The 24,168-nt window shown below is 43.7% G+C and overlaps 1 long non-coding RNA gene across 1 annotated transcript in view; it reads left to right on the top strand.

Moving 5' to 3' along the window:
• LOC106611237 (uncharacterized) overlaps window positions 1-24,168 on the top strand; it is a 53,041-nt gene that overhangs the window by 20,814 nt on the left and 8,059 nt on the right. The window contains exon 2 of the long non-coding RNA XR_001330081.3: window positions 2,849-2,938. This is a non-coding gene — a long non-coding RNA (uncharacterized LOC106611237). The remainder of the gene's footprint in view (window positions 1-2,848; window positions 2,939-24,168) is intronic.

The following is a 24,168-nucleotide window of genomic DNA, read 5'->3' as shown; positions in this document are numbered from 1 at the left end:
CAGCCGTCATACCGCTCAGAAAGGAGACACATTCTGTCTCCTAGAGATGAACGTACTTTGGTGCGAAAAGTGCAAATCAATCCCAGAACAACAGCAAAGGACCTTGTGAAGATGCTGGAGGAAACCGGTACAAAACTATCTATATCCACAGCAAAACGAGCCTCAATCCTTTAGAACATTTGTGGGTAGAACTGAAAAGCGTGCCAGCTCTGTCAGAAGGAATGGGCCAAAATTCACCAAACTTATTGTGGGAAGCTTTTGGAAGGATACCCAAAACATTTGACCCAAGTTAAACAATTTAAAGGCAATGCTACCAAATACTAATTGCATGCATGCATGCATACATACATACATACATACATACATACATACAGTTGAAGTCGGGAGTTTACATACACCTTAGCCGAATACATTTAAACTCAGTTTTTCACCATTCCTGACATTTAATCCTAGTAGAAATTCCCTGTCTTAGGTCAGTTAAGGTCAGCACTTTATTTTAAGAATGTGAAATGTCAGAATAATAGTAGAGAATTATTTCTTTCATCACATTCCCAGTGGGTCAGAAGTTTACATGCACTCAATTAGTATTTGGTGGCATTGCCTTTAAATTGATTAACTTGGGTCAAACGTTTCAGGTTGCCTTCCACAAGCTTCCCACAATAAGTTGGGTGAATTTTGTCCCATTACTCCTGACAGAGCTGACTGAGTCAGGTTTGTAGGCCTCCTTGCTCGCACATGCTTTTTCAGTTCTGCCCACAAATGTTCTATGGGATTGAGGTCAGGGCTTTGTGATGGCCACTCCAATACCTTGACTTTGTTGTCCTTAAGCCATTTTGCCACAACTTTGGAAGTATGCTTGGGGTCATTGTCCATTTGGAAGACCCATTTACGACCAAGCTTTAACTTCCTGACTGATGTCTTGATGTTGCTTCAATATATCCACATAATTTTCTCCCTCATGGTGCCATCTATTTTGTGAAGTGCACCAGTCCCTCCTGCAGCAAAGCACCTCCACAACATGATGCTGCCACCCCCGTGCTTCCCGATTGGGATGGTGTTCTTCAGCTTGCAAGCATCCCCCTTTTTCCTCCAAACATAACGATGGTCATTATGGCCAAACAGTTCTATTTTTGTTTCATCAGATCAGAGGACATTTCTCCAAAAAGTACGATCTTTGTCCCCATGTGCAGTTTCAAACTGTAGTCTGGCTTTTTTATAGAGGTTTTAGAGCAGTGGCTTTTTCCGTGTGTGTGTGTGTGTGTGTGTGTGTGTGTGTGTGTGTGTGTGTGATGAATGATGATAAGAAAGAGGTTGAACAGACTGGTAATAGAGGTTGCAACATTGGCGGCGGATAATTTTAGAGAGTGTCCAGGTTGTCTAGCCCAGCTGACTTGTAGGGGTCCAGGTTTTCCAGTTCTTTCAGAACATCTGCTATCTGAATTTGGGTGAAGGAGATGCTGGGAAGGCTTGGGAAAATAGCTGCAGGGGGTGCAGAGCTGTTGGCCGGGGTTTGGGTAGCCAGGAGGAAAGCATGGCCAGCCATAAAGAAATGCTTCTTGAAATTCTCGATTATCGTGGATTTATCGGTGGTGACACTGTTGCCTAGTCTCAGTGCAGTGGGCAGCTGGGAGGAGGTGCTCTTATTCTCCGACTTTACGGTGTCCCAAAACGTTTTGGAGTTAGAGCTACAGGATGCAAATTTCTGTTTGAAAAAGCTAACCTTTGCTTTCCTGACTGACTGCGTGTAATGGTTCCTGACTTCCCTGAAAAGTTGCATATCGCGGGGACTATTCGATGCTAGTGCAGTCCGCCACAGGATGGTTTTGTGCTGGTCAAGGGCAGTCAGGGCAGGAGTGAACCAAGGGCTATATCTATTCTTAGTTCTGCATTTTTTGAAAGGGGCATGCTTATTGTGTCGGCTGGAGTGGTGTAAAGCTCACTGCCATTGGAGTCTGGAGCAGTGGATACGTGTCCTCTGGAGTTATGAATCACATTTCACCATCTGGCAGTCTGACAGACGAATCTGGGTTTGGTGGATGCCAGGAGAATGCTACCTGCCCCAATGCATAGTGCCAACTATAATGTTTGGTGGAGTAGGAGTACTGGTCTGTGGCTGTTTTTCATGGTTCAGGCTAGGCCTCTTAGTTCCAGTGAAGGGAAATCTTAACGCTTCAGCATACAATGATACTAGACGATTCTGTGCTTCCAAATTTGTGGCAACAATATGGGGAAGGCCCTTTCCTGTTTCAGCATGACAATGCCCTTGTGCACAAAGCGAGGTCCATACAGAAATGGTTTGTTGAGATTGGTGTGGAAGAACTTGACTGGCCTGCACAGAGCTCTGACCTCAACCCCATCGAACACCTTTAGGATGAATTGGAACGCCGACTGCAAGCCAGGCAAATCGCCCTACATCAGTGCCCGACCTCACTAATGCTCTTGTGGCTGAATGGAAGAAATTCCCCGCAGCAATGTTTCAACATCTAGTGAAAAGCCTTCCCAGAAGAATGGAGGCTGTTATAGCAGCAAAGGGGGTGACCAACTCAATATTAATGTCCATAATTTTGGAATGAGATGTTCGAGTAGGTGTCCACATACTTTTAGGCATGTAGTGTAAATCCGAGGCCCCCCAGCTTAGTCAGGGCATGTTGTGAGAGAGATTAGTCAAACACAGTAATCTGGGAAGCGTATGACCCGCTTCATTTGTCCCATAAAACCCTTGAGAGGAAGTTAGTGAAGTCTCAAACAGTTGAGCTGAACTGGTCTGGAGTGCTTTTCTTCAAACAGAATGCATGGAACTCAGAGGAGATTCTAACATTGTAATTTGTTAATTCTAATTCATTCCAAGGGAGAGTTGCTGCTCTGAGAGTGAAGAGGAACTTAGTCTGTCATGGACACACACCAAGGAACTCAGACTCTGTCGTTGATATGTACAAAGGTAAATAAAAAGTCTACTCTGTATTCTGGTTATTAAGCTGTTGTTACACATCAGATACTATTTCCCCTGTAGTTATTGTTGACTTTTGTGAGGGTGGATGTGTAGCAGTTGTATCAGAATGTTCAAGTAGGATGAACCAGGCTAGAAACTATGCAATATGTTGATCTATGCATATTAAATTGTTGTTAAGATGAGGTGTAAGACAACCAGAGTGTTTATAGTGAGTCCACTCCATAAGGGGGTCAGGAACACATTGGAAGTGTAGACTAATAACAGCCGTTATAAGACCTCAACTCAGCCAATGTGCATTTTGTATTTCACCACTGATTTTCAAAGACTCCTGACGATACCATACTTTCCTTTTTACACTAGAGACCAATGTGAGTCAGAATTGTATCTTGTGTGGCTGTTTTTGGTGTTTTGGTGTAATTCATTCAGAAGAGAGTGTGATGGGGTTGGAAGGAATGAATAAATAAAAAGCAGTGTTAGAGAAAAAAGAAATGTATTTGAAATGTTAAGCCTAAATCCCTCCTCAAGAGGGCGCACTTGCCATTTCAAAAGAATAAATAGAACATGTTTTCTATCATCACTGAGGGTGTGACTGACAGGTTTTACTGAATTGGCCTATTCATTCATCAACAATTTATATAAACTCTCTCTACAAACAGGAAAACCTTGCATTGTCCTTGATTTGCTGCTAATCTTAAAAATACATTTAATTGAAACTGGGAGCCCATTGGTTCATAGGCAGTTACTTTGAACTTATTAACAAATAGGTTTGCCAAAAACATGAATTTATTACCATTTATTTGACTTGATTTGAATATTTTCCCAAACGTATATTAATCATTATTTCAGATTGTATTAATCCATAGAGATGTGATAGTGGTGGTAGAGTCTTCCTTTAACAGTGTGACGTGTTTAACAAAGTAATTTGAATAATTAAATGTATTCCTTCATAGAGAAACCACCAGTGGTTGTCAAGCATAGGGGATTGCTGCATGACAGATGGTGACAAAAACAGCTATTAGATATTGCAGCAATCAAGAACTGTGACCAGGTATGCGTTTACCTTGTGACAGTCGAGGCTACAGCAGAATATGACAATTCCCAACAGTATCCACTCTGTTAATTTGAGTTGCCTCAGTCTACCAGCGTGTTTGTTGTGTTAGTGACATGCCGATGTATCCTGCTCCGACTCTGCTTGTCCTACCACATCCTAGTGCAGGAGGGTGGAGCCCAATGACTGGAGCAGGATGTAGCGGCTCACATATCCTTATATTAGCTAATATAAAGAGGAGGAAGGTGTCAGCTTGTCTGTAACAAGCACCTTGTCTAGAGTACACATGGAGGCATCGTAGCTCACATTAATGTCAGCTGTCTGTCAGTCCTGAGCCCCTGCGGGTACCCAGTCACACCCCCCAGACCCTGGTGGACAGAGTGAACACACACAGCAGACAGGGAGATTTGCTCCTAGGTCCCAGCCTCTTCAACCTCTGAGACATCGCGGTGTCTCAATCAAGTCTAATCTGGCTTTGGGTTCATTTAATCTTTCGTTAGTAACCTTTTCTACAGAGTCTGTGTCTGCGAGCCGTGATGAGCTCTCAGTCAGATCATACTGGCAGCCGTTGGTCATCAGTAAGCCTACGAACAAATCCCCAATTCTCTTTAAAAAACAAGAAGCGCTTTGCGATGTGATGTCTGCATTTGTCTGACTCACTTTAATGAGGCTGACTCACGCAGGTGGTAGAATAGGTGTCAAATATCCTAACTTGTCTGAATGTTGGGACATGAATATGCTTTGAGGATTATCCTGTGTTCTATTCAAATGATTGTGTCCATCCATAGTTAAGCAACAGTCAGAAATAATGAAGACTGGTTCCTACGTGTCATAAAAAGTTGAACTTAACGTGTTCTGTTTTGCAAATGGTGAGGATCTGCTGTATAAATACTGCAATAGAAGTCATATGGTTTATCAGAGATCAAAATAATTGTGACTTAAAGATATGTATGCTGCTTAGGCTAGACCTATTTATTATTATTATTATATGTAAATTGATTTAATATTTGTTTGCCTTGGCCACTAAAAAGTGGATGTTCAATATGAAATCATAGCTCTGTCTATTCATTTGAGTGGTTCATTTCCCAACGAGGCAACTAGTCTGTTCTGTTCCAAAGAAAGTGTCAGGGCTACTGTTGCATTGGGCTGAAATTGTGGTAGATTGTGGCTTTAACACAGAATCCAAAAGACAGCTTTTAGAACTCTGGTCTGGTATGTTTAATTCCTGGGTATCTGTCTGCTGACCCCCCCCCCCCCCCCCCCCCCCACACACACACCAGAGAATTCAAAGTACCTTCAAGAACAGGCCAAATAACAAACAATATTAAGTTTCCTATGGAGTTGAATTGAACAGGGAGAGAAGCTACAGTCCCAGAGAGCTTTGTTCTTAGCAGGTGGATTGACCTTTGCCCTAAACCTTACTCCCTCACTCTTAGCATCAGTTTCCCAGGCAGGAAATGTAGTGGCAGTGATACTAACAGAAGAAACATGGGCTCTAGTCTTCCCCCATCACTCCTGACCCTCTGCGAGGTCCCTCCAACACCCAGCCAGCCTCTCACTAACTCCCCCGCTCCACCGGGGCACTTCACAGGGACAAGAGGCAGGCTATCAGCACTTTTGGGCTTCCATGTGGGTCTGATTGAAGTCCTGAAATCCTTGGAATTGAGTGTGGTGTGGCCTAACAGTCCGTCCCACTCCCTAAGTGGGTGGTCTCACTCTGAGCAGTAGGCAGGCACACAGGCACAGGGATTCCTCAGCCTCTGTCCCTCTTTGTCTCCCTGTGTTGGTTTAGGGAATAGACACAGGGTGGGCACTGTTAAAATGGTGACTGGGGTGATTATTCTGATCAGGGAGAGACCACAACACACAGACACTCTCTCTCTCTCTCACACACACACACACACACACACACACAACACACACACACACACTCTCTCCAGCCCAATGCCCTGTGAAGGAGTTGGAAGAAATTCACCAAGCAAGCGGCCTATTGTTTAGTCCCTACTGGGTCTCTCAATAACATTGCCGCAGTATTGTGCAAATTCTGCATTACAAGTCAACCCCAACCGCCAGCAACCCTGGGTTGGGGTTTCTGGCGATACACCCGATGACAGCCTATGAACCATCGAGCAAAACAAACAGGGCTGGCCATGCACTGAACCACAGATGCTTTGAGAACTGTTTGAACAGGGGAGCAATTAAAATGGTCACTGCTGTGGCCCATGCTCAAACATCAAGTGCTAATGAGGACCGCTTGGTTATGCTGCTGCTGTCGCATCTGGGTTCAAATAGTATTGGTGTTTTTTCACATACTTACTGTAGTTGATTAAGCTTGCCTGGAGTACCAGAATGAATGTTTACACTTTTTGGGACTATTCCATTCTGCCAGGCTTGCTCAATCAAGCAATTTGAAGTTAAACCAATACTATTTGAACCCAGGTGGGATTGGTTGATTGTGCTAGATGTGATCACCCCATAGCCCAGTGGTTCCCAACCAGGGGTACTAGGGACCCCTGGGGTTACTTGGTCAATCCATAGGGGGTACTTGAGAACACTCATGATACCATAGGCCTACTGGTAAAATACATAAGGGGGTACTACTGGCAGAGCAAAATTCAGTTGGTACGGTAACCGAAAAAGGTTGGAAACAACTGCCCTAGCCCTCAGACACGTTCACCCCCCCCAGAGGAGCCATGCAAAGAACAATGGTTCTGCAAGGCAGGTTATTTAATGTCTTCAAATCCATACAACTTTGAAAATGTTTGTAAACCTTAACCCACCTCCCTAAATCTCTTTCACACTTATTAGTTACAACTTATAGCAAGGCATCTTAGTCACTGAAACGTTTTTCCTTTGGAAAGAAGCCTGGAATGTTTGAGGTTGAGCGTCCCAATTGGCACCCTATTCCCTACATAATGGACTACCCTATGGTCCCTGGTCAAAAGTAGTGCACTAAATAGGTAATAGGGTGCCGTTTTGGACGAAGACTGAGTGTTGATTCTAGAGCTGGGCAACTTGTCTCCTGCTGGTCGGTCTAAAGGACAGGTCGATGCCAGAGCATCGCTTATCCTTTGCGAAGCGCTTAATTTTGGATTCAGTCCTAGCGCATAGCAAAACTTAATGTTTAAAAGCATGTTAGTAGAGGGATTTTCTCCACAAAAAAACAACACCCCAGTACAGAGTCCTCCTTAACATTAAAATAATAATTGTGTTTGCGTGCGTGTGTACACATTGTGAATCCTCACATTGAAATGTAGTACCTAATGGAGTCTGGGCCTAAAAGCAGATGAGTTAGGCAAAAACTTGTATAGTCCAAATGTTGTTCAATTAGGGTGCTGCTGACTTTATCCTTCACTACTGAGTAGCCTAACAGTTACATAAAGAAGACTGTGTACGGTTACATGCACACAATAATGTGATTATTGTGGATAATCAGATTAATATAATAGTTTGATTAAAACTTTTACATGCTTTGCAATAACATTTTCCCTAATAGTCACGTTTACATGGACACATCTGAAATCAGTGCATGTAAACATACTCACTGAGTATGTTTACACGCACACTAATAATTCGATATAAAACTCATGTCAGTAGGCAGATTATGCAGTAAGCAGAGTAAGGGGTTTAAATTCCTATCTTTATCGGCGTAAGGTCAAAATCGAAGTAAGCATACGCCGATTAAACACCTGGTTTTCTGAGCAACCTTTCAAATTATTAGAACACGTGAACACCTTAATCGGCATTCCGAACTCAGAATCAAATACCAGTCTCAACGTCAACAGTGAAGAGGTGACTCCGAGATGCTGGCCTTCTAGGCAGAGTTCCTCTGTCCAGTGTCTGTGTTCTTTTGCCCATCTTAATCTTTTATTTTTATTGGCCAGTCTGAGATATGGCTTTTTCTTTGCAACTCTGCCTAGAAGGCCAGCATCCCGGAGTTGCCTCTTCACTGTTGACGTTGATACTGGGGTTTTGCCTATACTATTTAATGAAGCTGCCAGTTGAGGACTTGTGAGGCGTCTGTTTATCAAACTAGAAACTCTAATGTACTTGTCCTCTTGCTCAGTTGTGCACCGGGGCCTCCCAATCATCTTTCTATTCTGGTTAGAGCCAGTTTACGCTGTTCAGTGAAGGGAGTAGTACACAGCGTTGTACGAGATCTTCAGTTTCTTGGCAATTTCCCGAATGGAATAGCCTTAATATCTCAGAGCAAGAATAGACTGACGAGTTTCAGAAGAAAGTTATTTGTTTCTGGACATTTTGAGCCTGTAATCGAACCCACAAATGCTGATGCTCCAGATCCTCAAGTAGTCTAAAGAAGGCCAATTTTATTGATTCTTTAATCAGGACAACCGTTTTCAGCTGTGCTAACATAATTGCAAAAGGGCTTTCTAATGCTCAATTAGCCTTTTAAAATGATAAACTTAGATTAGCTAACACAATGTGCCATTGGAACACAGGAGTGATGGTTGCTGATAATGGGCCTCTGTAAGCCTATGTAGATATTCCATAAAAAAATCTGCCATTTCCAGCTACAATAGTCATTTGCAACATTAACTATGTCTACACTGTATTTCTGATCAATTTGATGTTATTTTAATGGGAAAAAATTGCTTTTCTTTCAAAAACAAGGACATTTCTAAGTGACCCCAAACTTTTGAACGGTGGTGTATAATATCAGATTCCATATTGATTTTGATTATTCAATTCATCAATTACGCGGAAGAAGCAGTCTAATATGGTATGTGAAGGAAAAATGACATTTTATTTTCCAAACAAGAACTAATGTAGCCAAATATGCCTGAACTTATTATTTACTTGGGGATGAGCCGAGGTTGGTCTCCTCCTGTGGAAAAATAATTGGAAGATTACAATATTATTCATCATTTTTATAGGATGCTAAACAAACAACTGTCTTATAACTGAAATGATTTAACATGTTGCATAGAACAGTATGCAGTTGATTTGAATGTGTGGTAAGTTCTGATATAAGGAGGAGAGGAATACAGAGTGAGTTGGTTAGGGGGATACCTAGTCAGTTGTACAACTGAATTCCTTCAACTGAATTCTTCATTTAACCCAACCCCTCTGAATCAGAGGTGCAGGGGGCTGCCTTAATCGACATCCACGTCTTCAGCGCCCGGGGAACAGTGTGTTAACTGCCTTGCTCAGGGGCAGAATGACAGATTTGTACCTTGTCAGTTCAGGGACTCGATCCAGCAACCTTTCGCTTACTGGCCCAATGCTCTAACCACTAGGCTAGCTACCGCCCCTTACTGCAGCGTTCTTCAACCTCCGGACCCCAGGCTGGCACCGGTCCCTGGGATGTTGCTGACCAGTCCCTCAGTTGGTTAGCTGACATGGATTTAGTCCGTCTTGCAGTGCTAGTGTTAATATAATTAAGGAAGGATGAGGGGTGTCCCAAATGTCACCATATTCCCCTTTAAAAAGAAAAAGCACAACTTTTGACCAGAGCCCTAGTCAAAAGTACACGCTTAGAGAAAAAAAGGTGCCATCTAGAACCTAAAAGGATTCTTCGGCTGTCCCCATAAGAGAACCCTTTTGAAAAAAACATTTGGTTCCAGGTAGAACCCTTTACACAGAGGGTTCTACCTGGAACCAAAAAGGGTTTTGCCTGGAACCAAAAAGGGTTCTCCTATAGGGACAGCCAACAAACCCTTTTGGAACCCTTTTTAGTAGTGCACTATAATGTGAATATGGCACCATTTGTAAAGCTGGTTTGCAGGTTTCTGGAATAAAAGAGATTGAGCAATCCTGGGTTACTAGATCGGGACATAGATCGGGACATAGAAGGGAGTGTATCTGTCTGCTGATAAGTAGTTAGCCCTCTGGTTGATAGATCCAGTCATTATTCAGGCATTACATTCCCATTAAAGCCTCTGTTAAACTCAAAGCATTGGCTGTATAATTGCATGATCACTTTAATTCAGAGAAAGTATATTGGATGATGTGAGTGACACTAATTAGAAATCTGATTATCTGCACTGTATTTGCTCTCTTGTTTGCTTAGCTGATAAAGATTTGTCATCTTTATTCATCCAACATTATTAAGAATTAAAACAATTCCTTTATAGTGACTTTTGTGAAGGGTTATTTTGCAGGTACTTTTAGCCAAGCTTGATTCACTTTGTAAACGGTGTGTTTGGATAAATGGTGTTAGACAGCACTACTGTAGTACAAACAGGTTTGACATTCAAAATGCAACCGCTTTAACCAATATATTTTTGGAGTACTGGTAAGCAGTGACTATTTTCACTGTTAGTTTCAAATCAAAACTATTTGAGTAACAATTCACATAGATAGCCATACTTTTACATTTCAATTTACCCATCCGTGTGATTCCACAAAAACTCTGTAACCCTTTGTTAGGCCTAATGTACAGTGCCTTTGGAAAGTATTCAGACCCCTTGACTTTTTCCACATTTTGTTACGTTACGGCCTAATTCTATTTTTTTTTTTATTATCTTCAGCAATCTACACAAAATACCCCATGACGACAAAACCAAAACAGGTTTTAAAATGTTTTGCAAATGTATTAAAATGTAAAAACAGATATCTTATTTATATAAGTATTCAGATCCTTTGCTGTGAGACTTGAAATTGAGCTCAGGTTCATCCTGTTTCCATTGATCATCCTTGATGTTTCTACAACTTGATTGGAGTCCACCTGTGCTAAGTTGAATTGATTGGACATGATTTGAAAAGGCACACACTGTCTATATAAGGTCCCACAGTTGACAGTGTATGTTAGAGCAAAAATCGATTTATGAGGCTGAAGAAATTGTCCGTAGAGCTCCGAGACAGGATTGTGTCGAGGCAAAGATTTGGGGAAGGGTACCAAAAAATGTCTACAGCATTGAAAATCCCCAAGAACACAGTGGCCTCCATCATTCTTAAATGGAAGAAGTTTGGAACCACCAAGAGTCTTCCTAGAGCTGGCCGCCCGGACAAGCTGAGCAATCGGGGGTGACCAAGAACCCGATGGTCAGTCTGACAGAGCTCTAGAGTGTCCTCCTCTCCACAGAGGAAATCATCTCTACAGCACTCCCCCAATCAGGCCTTTATGGTAGAGTGGCCAGACGGAAGCCACTCCTCAGTAAAAGGCACATGGCAGCCCGCTTGAAGTTTGCCAAAAGGCACCTAAAGACTCTCCGACCATGAGAAACAAGATTCTCTGGTCTGATGAAACCAAGATTGAACTCTTTGGCCTGAATGCCAAGCGTCATGTCTGGAGGAAACCTGGCACCATCCCTTACGGTGAAGCATGGTGGTGGCAGCATCATGCTGTGGGGGTATTCTTCAGCGGCAGGGAGTGGGAGACTAGTCAGGATTGAGGCAAAGATGAACGGAGCAAAGTACAGAGATCCTTGATGAAAACCTGCTCCAGAGCGCTCAGACTAGGGCGAAGGTTCACCTTCCAACAGGACAACAACTAAGCACACAGCCAAGACAATGCACGAGTGGCTTCGGGACAAGTCTCTGAATGTCCTTGAGTGGCCCAGCCAGAGCCCGGACTTGAACCCGATCGAACATCTCTGGAGTGACCTGAAAATAGCTGTGCAGCAACATTCCATGTCCAACCTGACAGCGCTTGAGAGGATCTGCAGAGAAGAATGGGAGACACTCTCCAAATACAGGTGCGCCAAGCTTGTAGAGTCATACCCAAGAAGGTTTGAGGCTCTAATTGCTGCCAAAGGTGCTTTTTTTATAAATAGCAAAATATTTCTAAAAACCTGTTTTTGCTTCGTCATTATGGGGTATTGTGTGTAGATTGAGGGGGGAAAAAAAACATTTAATACATTTAATAATAAGGCTGTAAACTAACAATGTGGAAAAAGTCAAGGGGTCTGAATACTTTCCGAAGGCACTGTACATATTGAGGCTATGCATCATTTTGAAAAGGGGTTTACTGAAGGTGCTTGTGAAAAGGGGTTTACTATTTCTCCTAGTCACTTTATTTGCAGAGGATTTGGAAATCTTGATTACTTTTTCAACCATGGATATTATCATTTATATCCTGATTTAACAATAGAAGCAATGCAGCAAGTAAAATCACAGTTTTGTTTTCTCCCAAGTGTGATAAGATATTCAGGGGTTTATCTAGCAGAGTCTGTGAGAGGGCTTCATGCTCTAAGTTATTCGCTCTGCACAGCTGTCACACCTCCAAGGGATTGGGAAGGGTGATCTTGGTTCTCCACAAGCCTCCCGGCTGCCGGCTTTTCCTCGCCGAAAATTTGCTGGATCTTTCTGAAAATGAGGCACTCATCCCGGCTGATTCTACAGGTCATTCCTCTTGGCCCCCCCTTAATGCTGGGAGATCAGAGCTACTAGTCCTGATGACAGACAGACTGCCACCCAGAATGGATCCACCCAGCAGAGGATCTGCAGTGGTGCGGCTTTCACCATGCTTTCTCCTCTTCCCCAGGGCTCAATTCAATGATCAATATCACTGAGGCTGAGCCTCCGATAGTTAGAGATCTCATGGTCCAATTCCTTCCTCTCAGGGCTTCCAGTCTCCCATCAGAAAGGCACTAAGCCCAAGTATAGACCTAATCAAGGTGAAGGCACACATTCACCGACCATGATAATGCCACTTTTTAAGAATGTTTACATATCTCGCATTACTCATCTATATGTGTATACTGTATCCTTCACTATATATTCTTTACAATCTATTGCATCTCAGCCGCTCTGTCACTGCTCATCCATATATTTTATACTTGCACTACTGGTCAAAAGTTTGGGTTCACTTAGAAATGTCCTTGTACCCGCAAAACCCCAGTCTCAATGTCAACAGTGAAGAGGCGACTCCGGGACACTGGCCTTCTAGGCAGAGTTGCAAAGAAAAAGCCATATCTCAGACTGGCCAATAAAAAGAAAAGATTAAGATGGGCAAAAGAACACAGACACTGGACAGAGGAACTCTGCCTAGAAGGCCAGCATCCCGGAATCGCCTCTTCACTGTTGACGTTGAGACTGGTGTTTTGCGGGTACTACTTAATGAAGCTGCCAGTTGAGGACTTGTGAGGCGTCTGTTTCTCAAACTAGACACTAATGTACTTGTCCTCTTGCTCAGTTCTGCACCGGGGCCTCCCAATCATCTTTCTATTCTGGTTAGAGCCAGTTTACGCTGTTCTGTGAAGGGAGTAGTACAACACTGTGTATGAGATCTTCAGTTTCTTGGCAATTTCTGGCATGGAATAACCTTCATTTCTCAGAACAAGAATAGACTGATGAGTTTCAGAAGGAAGTTCGTATAGCCTTTAGCCGTACCCTTATCCTACTTCTCCTCTGTTCCTCTGGTGATGTGGAGGTTAATCCAGGTCCTGCAGTGCCAAGCTCCACTCCCACTCCCCAGGTGCTCTCATTTGTTGACTTCTGTAACTGTAAAAGCCTTGATTTCATCCATGTTAACATTAGAAGCCTACTCCCTAGGTTTGTTTTACTCACTGCTTTAGCACACTCTGCCAACCCGGATGTCTTAGCCGTGTCTGAATCCTGTCTTAGGAAAACCACCAAAAACCCTGAAATCTCCATCGCTAACTATAACATTTTCTGCCAAGATAGAACTGCCAGAGGGGGCGGTGTTGCAATCTACTGCAAAGATGTTCTGTATTACTATCCAAGTCTGTACCCAAACAATTCAAGCTTCTACTTCTAAAAATTCACCTTTCCAGAAACAAGTCTCTCACTGTTGCCGCTTGCTATAGACCTCCCTCTGCCCCCAGCTGTGCCCTCGACACCATATGTGAATTGATTGCCCCCCCATCTATCTTCTGAGCTCGTGCTACTAGGTGACCTAAACTGGGACATGCTTAACACCCCGGCCATCCTACAATCTAAGCTTGATGCCCTCAATCTCACACAAATTATCAATGAACCTACCAGGTACAACCCCAAATCCGTAAACACGGGCACCCTCATAATGTCATCCTAACTAACTCGCCCTCCAAATACATCTCTGCTGTTTTCAATCAAGATCTCAGCGATCACTGCCTCATTGCTTGCATCCGTAATGGGGTCTGCGACCAAACGACCACCCCTCATCACTGTCAAATGCTCCCTAAAACACTTCTGTGAGCAGGCCTTTCTAATCGACCTGGCCGGGGTATCCTGGAATGACATTGACCTCATCCCGTCAGTAGATGATGCCTGGCTATTCTTTAAAAGTGCCTTCCTCACCATCTTAAATAAGCATACCCCACTCAATTTTTTTTAACTAGGAATAGATATAGTCCTTGGTTCACTCCAGACCTGTCTGCCCTTGACCAGCACAAAAACATCCTGTGGCGTTCTGCATTAGCATCGAATAATTCCGGAACTCCAATTTGAGCAGCAGCAGCTGAAAAATGAGCTCCTACAAATATTGAAATTTACATGGTTTTTAGAGTGAAGTACATCGGAAAAAAGCAAAAGAAAACTGCAAGACTGAATAGGAGAAAAGACAAGCAACAAACAAAGAAGATAGGCTTTTGAAAAATAACTATTTTTCATAACACATTGTAGTTATCTTAGCTAGCTGAATTGTTTACCAGTTGCTAAGCAGTTGCTAGGGACTCTTTTGGAAGAAGCTAGCTAGCTAACGAAGAACAACAAAGAATATCTAGTTAACAGAAGAAAAGAAAGAGAAAATCAGGACAGAAGAAAAAGGATATCAAAGTGAAACAGTTCTCTAAAGACACAAGAGACAATAATACAAGAAACAACACTTCTGTAGCTTGTCAACTATGTGTCTGTCTATCCCTGTTCTCTCCTCTCTGCACAGGCCATACAAACGCTTCACACCGCGTGGCCGCTGCCACTCTAACCTGGTGGTCCCAGCGCGCACGACCCACGTGGAGTTCCAGGTCTCCGGCAACCTCTGGAACTGCCGGTCTGCAGCCAACAAGGCTGAGTTCATCTCAGCCTATGCTACCCTCCAGTCCCTAGACTTCCTGGCGCTGACGGAAACATGGATTACCACAGATAACACTGCTACTCCTACTGCTCTCTCTTCGTCTGCCCACGTGTTCTCGCATACCCCTAGAGCATCGAGCCAGCGGGGTGGTGGCACTGGAATCCTCATCTCTCCCAAGTGGACATTCTCTCTTTCTCCCCTGACCCATCTGTCTATCTCCTCATTTGAATTCCATGCTGTCACAGTTACCAGCCCTTTCAAGCTTAACATCCTTATCATTTATCGCCCTCCAGGTTCCCTTGGAGAGTTCATCAATGAGCTTGACGCCTTGATAAGTTCCTTTCCTGAGGATGGTTCACCTCTCACAGTTCTGGGTGACTTTAACCTCCCCACGTCTACCTTTGACTCATTCCTCTCTGCCTCCTTCTTTCCCTCCTCCCTCTTTTGACCTCACCCTCTCACCTTCCCCCCCTACTCACAAGGCAGGCAATACGCTTGACCTCATCTTTACTAGATGCTGTTCTTCCACTAATCTCATTGCAACTCCCCTCCAAATCTCCGAACACTACCTTGTATCCTTTTCCCTCTTGCTCTCATCCAACACTTCTCACTCTGCCCCTACTCGGATGGTATTGCGCCGTCCCAACCTTCGCTCTCTCTCTCCCGCTACTCTCTCCTCTTCCATCCTATCATCTCTTCCCTCTGCTCAAACCTTCTCCAACCTATCTCCTGATTCTGCCTCCTCAACCCTCCTCTCCTCCCTTTCTGCATCCTTTGATTTTCTCTGTCCCCTATCCTCCAGGCCGGCTCGGTCCTCCCCTCCTGCTCCGTGGCTCGACGACTCACTACGAGCTCACAGAACAGGGCTCCGGGCAGCCGAGCGGAAATGGAGGAAAACTCGCCTCCCTGCGGACCTGGCATCCTTTCACTCACTCCTCTCTACATTCTCCTCTTCTGTCTCTGCTGCTAAAGCCACTTTCTACCACTCTAAATTCCAAGCATCTGCCTCTAACCCTAGGAAGCTCTTTGCTACCTTCTCCTCCCTCCTGAATCCTCCTCCCCCTCCCCCCCCCCTCCTCCCTCTCTGCGGATGACTTCGTCAACCATTTTGAAAAGAAGGTTGACGATATCCGATCCTCGTTTGCTAAGTCAAACGACACCGCTGGTCCTGCTCACACTGCCCTACCCTGTGCTTTGACCTCTTTCTCCCCTCTCTCTCCAGATGAAATCTTGCGTCTTGTGACGGCCGGCCGCCCAACAACCTGCCCACTTGACCCTATCCCCTCCTCTCTTCTCCAGACCATTTCCGGAGACCTTCTCCCCTTCCTCACCTCGCTCATCAACTCATCCTTGACCGCTGGCTACGTCCCTTCCGTCTTCAAGAGAGCGAGAGTTGCACCCCTTCTGAAAAAACCTACACTCGATCCCTCCGATGTCAACAACTACAGACCAGTATCCCTTTCTTTTCTCTCCAAAACTCTTGAACGTGCCGTCCTTGGCCAGCTCTCCTGCTATCTCTCTCAGAATGACCTTCTTGATCCTAATCAGTCAGGTTTCAAGACTGGGCATTCAACTGAGACTGCTCTTCTCTGTGTCACGGAGGCTCTCCGCACTGCTAAAGCTAACTCATTCTCCTCTGCTCTCATCCTTCTAGACCTATCTGCTGCCTTTGATACTGTGAACCATCAGATCCTCCTCTCCACCCTCTCCGAGTTGGGCATCTCCGGCGCGGCCCACGCTTGGATTGCGTCCTACCTGACAGGTCGCTCCTACCAGGTGGCGTGGCGAGAATCTGTCTCCGCACCATGCGCTCTCACCACTGGTGTCCCCCAAGGCTCTGTTCTAGGCCCTCTCCTATTCTCGCTATACACCAAGTCACTTGGCTCTGTCATATCCTCACATGGTCTCTCCTATCATTGCTATGCAGACGACACACAATTAATCTTCTCCTTTCCCCCTTCTGATAACCAGGCGGCGAATCGCATCTCTGCATGTCTGTCAGACATATCAGTGTGGATGACGGATCACCAGCTCAAGCTGAACCTCGGCAAGACGGAGCTGCTCTTCCTCCCGGGGAAGGACTGCCCGTTCCATGATCTCGCCATCACGGTTGACAACTCCCTTGTGTCCTCCTCCCAGAGTGCTAAGAACCTTGGCGTGATCCTGGACAACACCCTGTCGTTCTCCACTAACATCAAGGCGGTGACCCGATCCTGTAGGTTCATGCTCTACAACATTCGCAGAGTACGACCCTGCCTCACACAGGAAGCGGCGCAGGTCCTAATCCAGGCACTTGTCATCTCCCGTCTGGATTACTGCAACTCGCTGTTGGCTGGGCTCCCTGCCTGTGCCATTAAACCCCGACAACTCATCCAGAACGCCGCAGCCCGTCTGGTGTTCAACCTTCCCAAGTTCTCTCACGTCACCCCGCTCCTCCGCTCTCTCCACTGGCTTCCAGTTGAAGCTCGCATCCGCTACAAGACCATGGTGATTGCCTACGGAGCTGTGAAGGGAACGGCACCTCCATACCTTCAGGCTCTGATCAGGCCCTACACCCAAACAAGGGCACTGCGTTCATCCACCTCTGGCCTGCTGGCCCCCCAACCTCTGCGGAAGCACAGTTCCCGCTCAGCCCAGTCAAAACTGTTCGCTGCTCTGGCACCCCAATGGTGGAACAAGCTCCCTCACGACGCCAGGACAGCGGAGTCAATCACCACCTTCCGGAGACACCTGAAACCCCACCTCTTTAAGGAATACCTAGGATACGATAAAGTAATCCTTCTAACCCCCCCCCCCCCCCTTAAAAGATTTAGATGCACTATTGTAAAGTGGTTGTTCCACTGGATATCATAAGGTGAATGCACCAATTTGTAAGTCGCTCTGGATAAGAGCGTCTGCTAAATGACTTAAATGTAATGTAATGTAAATGAATAACCCCCATGATATGCAACTTTTCAGGGACGTTAGGAACAAATATACACAGGCAGTTAGAAAAGCTAAAGCTAGCTTTTTCAAACAGAAATTTGCATCCTGTAGTACTAACTCAAAAAAGTTCTGGGACACTGTAAAGTCCATGGAGAATAAGAGCACCTCCTCCCAGCTGCCCACTGCTCTGAGGCTAGGAAACACTGTTACCACTGATAAATCCACTGTAATTGAGAATTTCAATAAGCATTTCTCTATGGCTGGCCATGCTTTCCACCTAGCTCCCCCTACCCCGGTCAACTGCCCGGCACCCTCCACAGCATCCCGCCAAAGCACCCACCATTTCTCCTTCACCCAAATCCAGATAACTGATGTTCTGAAAGAGCGGCAAAATCTGGACCCATATAAATCAGCCGGGCTAGACAATCTGGACCCTCTCTTTCTAAACGTATCTGCCGAAATTGTTGCAACCCCTATTACTAGCCTGTTCAACCTCTTTCGTATTGTCTGAGATTCCCAAAGATTGGAAAGCTGCCGCGGTCATCCCCCTCTTCAAAGGGTGTGACACTGTAGACCCAAACTGCTAAAGACCTATATCTATCCTACCCTGTCAAGTTAGCAAACAGATTACCGACCATTTCGAATCCCACCGTACCTTCTCCGCTATGCAATCTGGTTTCAGAGCTGGTCATGGGTGCACCTCAGCCACGCTCAAGGTCCTAAATGACATCATAACCGCCATCGATAAGAGACATTACTGTGCAGCCATATTCATCGACCTGGCCAAGGCTTTCGACTCTGTCAATCACCACATTCTTATTGGCAGACTCGACAGCCTTGGCTTCTCAAATGATTGCCTCGTCTGGTTTACCAACTACGCCTCTGATAGAGTTCAGTGTGTCAAATCGGAGGGCCTGTTGTCCGGACCTCTGGCAGTCTCTATGGGTGTGCCACAGGGTTCAATTCTCGGGCCGACTCTCTTCTCTGTATACATCAATAATGTTGCACTTGCTGCTGGTGATTCTCTGATCCAACCCCTCTACGCAGACGACACCATTACGTATTCTTCTGGCCCCTCTTTGGACACTGTGTTAACTTCTTGGGGCTATGTGGGACGCTAGCGTGCCACCCGTGGTGCACCCTATCAACAGCAGGTGCATTTCAAGAGCGGCAAATTTGAAACCAAATAAATGTCAAAATTCAAATTTTTCAAACATACAACTATCTTACACCCTTTGAAAGATAAACATCTCCTTAATCTAACCACGTTGTCCGATTTCAAAAAGGTTTTACGGCGAAAGCATAAAGTTAGATTATGTTAGGAGAGTACATTGACAATAGCTGTGTGTAATGTTTTGTCAATTCAAAGACAGGCGTCACCAAAACCATAAAACCAGCTAAAATGATGCACTAACCTTTAACAATCTCCATCAGATGACACTCCTAGGACATTATGTTAGACAATGATCTAAGCCAGCCGGACTTCTCGTCATGAACGAGGGGAAAAAATATATTTACGTTCGTTCAAACATGTCAAACGTTGTATAGCATAAATCATTAGTGCCTTTTTTAACCAGAACATGAATAATATTCAAGGTGGACGAATGCATTCTCTTTTATAACGTATTGGAACGAGGGTACCCAACATGAACTCGCGCGCCAGAGTCTAATCGGCCATCACCGTTCCAAGGCTCTTGTTCGGTCAGATCTCACAGTAAAAGACTCAAAACACTTTGTAAAGGCTGGTGACATCTAGTGGAAGCAATAGGAAGTGCCAAAACATTAATCAACCCCTGTGTGTTTCAATGGCATAGGCTTAAAGGTAATTCAACACATCAGGTATCCACTTCCTGTCAGAAAATGTCTCAGGGTTTTGCCTGCCAAATGAGTTCTGTTATACTCACAGACACCATTCAAACAGTTTTAGAAACTTTAAGGTGTTTTCTATCCATATATAATAAGTATATGCATATTCTAGTTACTGGGTAGGATTAGTAACCAGATTAAATCGGGTACGTTTTTTTATCCAGCCGTGAAAATACTGCCCCCTAGCCCCAACAGGTTAACTAACCTCCAGACGAGTTTCAATGCCACTCAACTCTCCTTCCGTGGCCTCCAGCTGCTCTTAAATGCAAGTAAAACTAAATGCATGCTATTCAATCGATCACTGCCCGCACCTGTTCGCCCGTCCAGCATCACTACTCTGGACGACTCTGACTTAGAATACGTGGACAACTACAAATACCTGGGTGTCTGGTTAGACTGTAAACTCTCCTTCCAGACTCACATTAAGCATCTCCAATCCAAAATTAAATCTAGAATCGGCTTCCTATATCGCAACAAAGCATCCTTCACTCATGCTGCCAAACATACCCTCGTAAAACTGACCATCCTACCGATCCTCGACTTCGGTGATGTCATCTATAAAATAGCCTCCAACACTCTACTCAACAAACTGGATGCAGTCTATCACAGTGCCATCCGTTTTGTCACAAAAGCCCCATACACTACCCACCATTGCGACCTGTACGCTCTCGTTGGTTGGCCCTCGCTTCATACTCTTTGCCAAACCCACTGGCTACAGGTTATCTACAAGTCTCTGCTAGGTAAAGCCCCGCCTTATCTCAGCTCACTGGTCACCATAGCAGCACCCACTCGTAGCACGCACTCCAGCAGGTATATCTCACTGGTCACCCCCAAAGCCAATTCCTCCTTTGGTCGTCTTTCCTTCCAGTTCTCTGCAGCCAATGACTGGAACGAACTGCAAATATCTCTGAAGCTGGAGACTCATATCTCCCTCACTAGCTTTAAGCACCAGCTGTCAGAGCAGATCACTGCACCTGTACATAGCCCATCTGTAAACAGCCCATCTATCTACCTACCTCATCCCCATACTGTATTTATTTATTTATTTATTTATCTTGCTCCTTTGCACCCCAGTATCTCTACTTGCACATTCATCTTCTGCACATCTACCATTCCAGTGTTTAATTGCTATATTGTAATTACTTCGCCACCATGGCCTATTTATTGCCTTAACTTACCTCATTTGACTCACTGTATATAGACTCTTTGTTTTCTTTTGTTCTACTGTATTATTGACTTTGTTTTTTGTTTATTCCATGTGTAACTCTGTGTTGTTGTATGTCGAATTGCTATGCTTTATCTTGGCCAGGTCACAGTTGCAAATGAGAACTTTTTCTCAACTAGCCTACCTGGTTAAATAAAGGTGAAATAAAAAAATTAAATACAATTCTGACCATTTTGAGCCTGTAATCGAACCTACAAATGCTGATGCTCCAGATACTCAGCTTGTCTAAAGAAGGCCAGTTTTATTGCTTCTTTAATTAGCGCAACAGTTTTCAGCTGTGCTAACATAATTACAAAAGTGTTTTCTAATGCTCAATTAGCTTTTTAAAATGATAAACTTGGATTAGCTAACACAACGTGCCTTTGGAACACAAGAGTGATGGTTGTTGATAATGGCCCTCTGTACACCTATATAGATATTCCATAAAAAATCTGCCGTTTCCAGATCCAATAGTCATTTACAACATTAACAATGTCTACACTGTATTTCTGATCAATTTGATGTTATTTTAATGGACAAAAATGTGCTTTTCTTTCAAAAACAAGAACATTTCTAAGTGACCCCAAACTTTTGAATGGTAGTGCATATATTCTCATTCCTTTAGTAGATTATGTGTATTAGGTTTTGTTGTGGAATCGTTAGATATTACCTTTTTAGATACTGCTGCACTATTTCACTAGTCTGGCTTTTGAAACCCTTGAGATTAAGTTTTTTATGAGTTGATGAGCTATGTTATGACCTGTCTCTGCCTTCACCATGGTAGTGATGTCTGAGGTTTACATTTCATTGTCAACTTTGCAAATATGCATTGTCCTCAAAGTGGTGTCATCACTCCTATGCAACACTAGTCCCTCAAACGAAGTTACGATGTCTGACGTAAGACGATGTTGAATCAGTATTTTGCTCGGCAATCATTGGTTCTCTGTCTAGCTTAAAACATTGTTTCTTTTCAATTGTAAACCTGGCGGTTCGAGCCCTGAATGCTGATTGGCTGAATATTTGGTATACCACAGGTATGACAAAACATTACTTTTTACTGTTCTAATTACACTGGTAACCAGTTTATGATAGCAGTAAGGCACCTCGGGGGTTTTTGATACATGGCCAATCTATCCTCGTTGTGTCGTGCCTAACAACATCCCTTAGACGTTGTATATTGGCCACATACCACACCCCCTCGGGCATTATTGCTTAAATGTATGTCACTTAAAACATAACAAATTTGCCCTTTTGAATAAGTATAGCTAGCTATGTCACAGTCTCAGGCAGGACACTGGGCGGCTGTCACCTATTGTGGCTGAGAAATGACTTACACAAAGCTCTGCGTCACTCCTCATGGCCGGCCTTTGTTTTCCCTCTTTGATCCCCTCACACACCTCCTGCTCCCTCTTTGCCCTCCATTTATAATGGTTAATGTTACACGCAGATCACTATTTGTCCCTTCAGAGGTATTTTTGCTTGTCTATTCAGTATTTTGTCAGTTTTACGCTGGATGAAATATGGAACTGAAAAGTGCAAAGTTCAGTGATTGCACAAAGGCTGAAATGTGTCCTGACTGGCTCTATGCTCGATAGGGTTAATGTAATGGAATTCAACCCTGTACTCACCTTTCTTTTAAAAGATTTGATTTGAAATACCCTTTTATAAATTATCTGTTTGCTTTCTTTTATGAATAGCACCATTTCCAAAAATGTAGCACTGGCATGTAAAACTAGGCTATGTAAGAAGCCTTTGTGGACAAGTTTGTGTGTCATGTTGAAAGTATGTCTCAGAAAGAATCAGTTGGCGGTGACTTATCTGGGAATGGTAAACATGAGACTTGTGATCCCATATCAGTTGACTCAAATTACAAATGTTGTTACTTCTTTTTAGCAGTAATAATACATGTTATTACAATGTTACCACACTGTTATTGCAATAGTCAAATCAATAAACTACAAATGAAAGTGTAAAAAACTTAAAGCAATTCCACATGCCATAGATGGGCCTTTTGTGGAGCAAAATAGGAACAATGTATCCAAATCTTTTGATCCTAGTCAAGTCCATCCCACGCCTTCCAACAGGCAGCCAATGACAACCAACTGTCTCAGCAGGTGCCCTCTCCAGGTGTTAGTGTTTCATCCTGTAAGATGTCTGTTTACCTAAACCACCAAATAGGCCTACATCCTCCATCCATCTGCATTTTACTGGACGGAAAACCATAAGCACGCCGCCGCACAATTAAACCTGCTTTAAGTTCCTCTCCAGATTAATGTCCGTATCAAAATTCATAAAGAATAGTGAGAAGATGTGAGGCCTGAGCTGGAAGATTCACAGGGATTTTGTATGAAGCCCATTTAATCAGGATAACGCTGTTATTAATATTCATCAAGTCAGCTGGAATACCAATGACAAGACTGTGGAATCTGGAAACTTTTACTGCAGTAAATGTATTAAATGCAGCTTAAAAAATTAATGGAATTTTGTTTATATTAGGGGGTGGGTGGGGTGGATGCAAAACCCAGTATTGGTCGACTGAGATTGGGTTTAGATATTTCCTTTTGAAGAATTCCATCTTTGACAGACTTCAAAAGAATTTTCAATGAATGCGACGCATGAATGGTCATTTAAAAGGATTTAAAGACATTACACTGCAATAATTGTACATTAATAATAATAATATCCCACAGAGGCAATTAGCTCAAAGTCTACAATGAAAGAATATGAAGATCACAGAAAGACAGTGAAGGACAAAGAAAAGTTTGAAATGAGGGATAAAGCGGGTTTCGTAGTTCAATTGTCATTGATTTTAGTTGAGATCATTTTATTAGGCTACTGATTTTTTTTAAAACAGCACTCTCACAATTCTTTCCATTGTTGCATCATCTGTTTCTCTTGAAATAATTGTTTGATTTCTAGGGTTCTCTTTAAATGCATCCAATTAGGTTTTGTTAACAATACCAGTCTCTTGTAGCATGATTGATCAGCATGCATACTGTATTTGAAAGCCAGACAGTGCCCAACTTTCCTTGTGGGAAGTAATGATCTTGATAATGAATGACAAAAATATAATGGCCAATCACCATGAATGGATTTACTATGGTGGTTATAGGGTGATTTATTGGATTGATTGGTTCACATTTATTCATTGATAAGCAAGTCTGGATTTTCCTCCTCAAATTGCAACTTGAAGATTTGAAAGAGCAACTCCCTGACTCTCATGTCGTGGTGCCAAACTTCAATGAAAGGAGATAAAT

Source organism: Salmo salar, chromosome 09 (assembly GCF_965601325.2).
Source record: "Salmo salar chromosome 09, fSalSal1, whole genome shotgun sequence".
Taxonomy (NCBI): Eukaryota; Metazoa; Chordata; class Actinopteri; order Salmoniformes; family Salmonidae; genus Salmo; species Salmo salar.
Note: the sequence above shows the minus strand (reverse complement) of the source record. Positions and strands in the feature narration are given on the sequence as shown.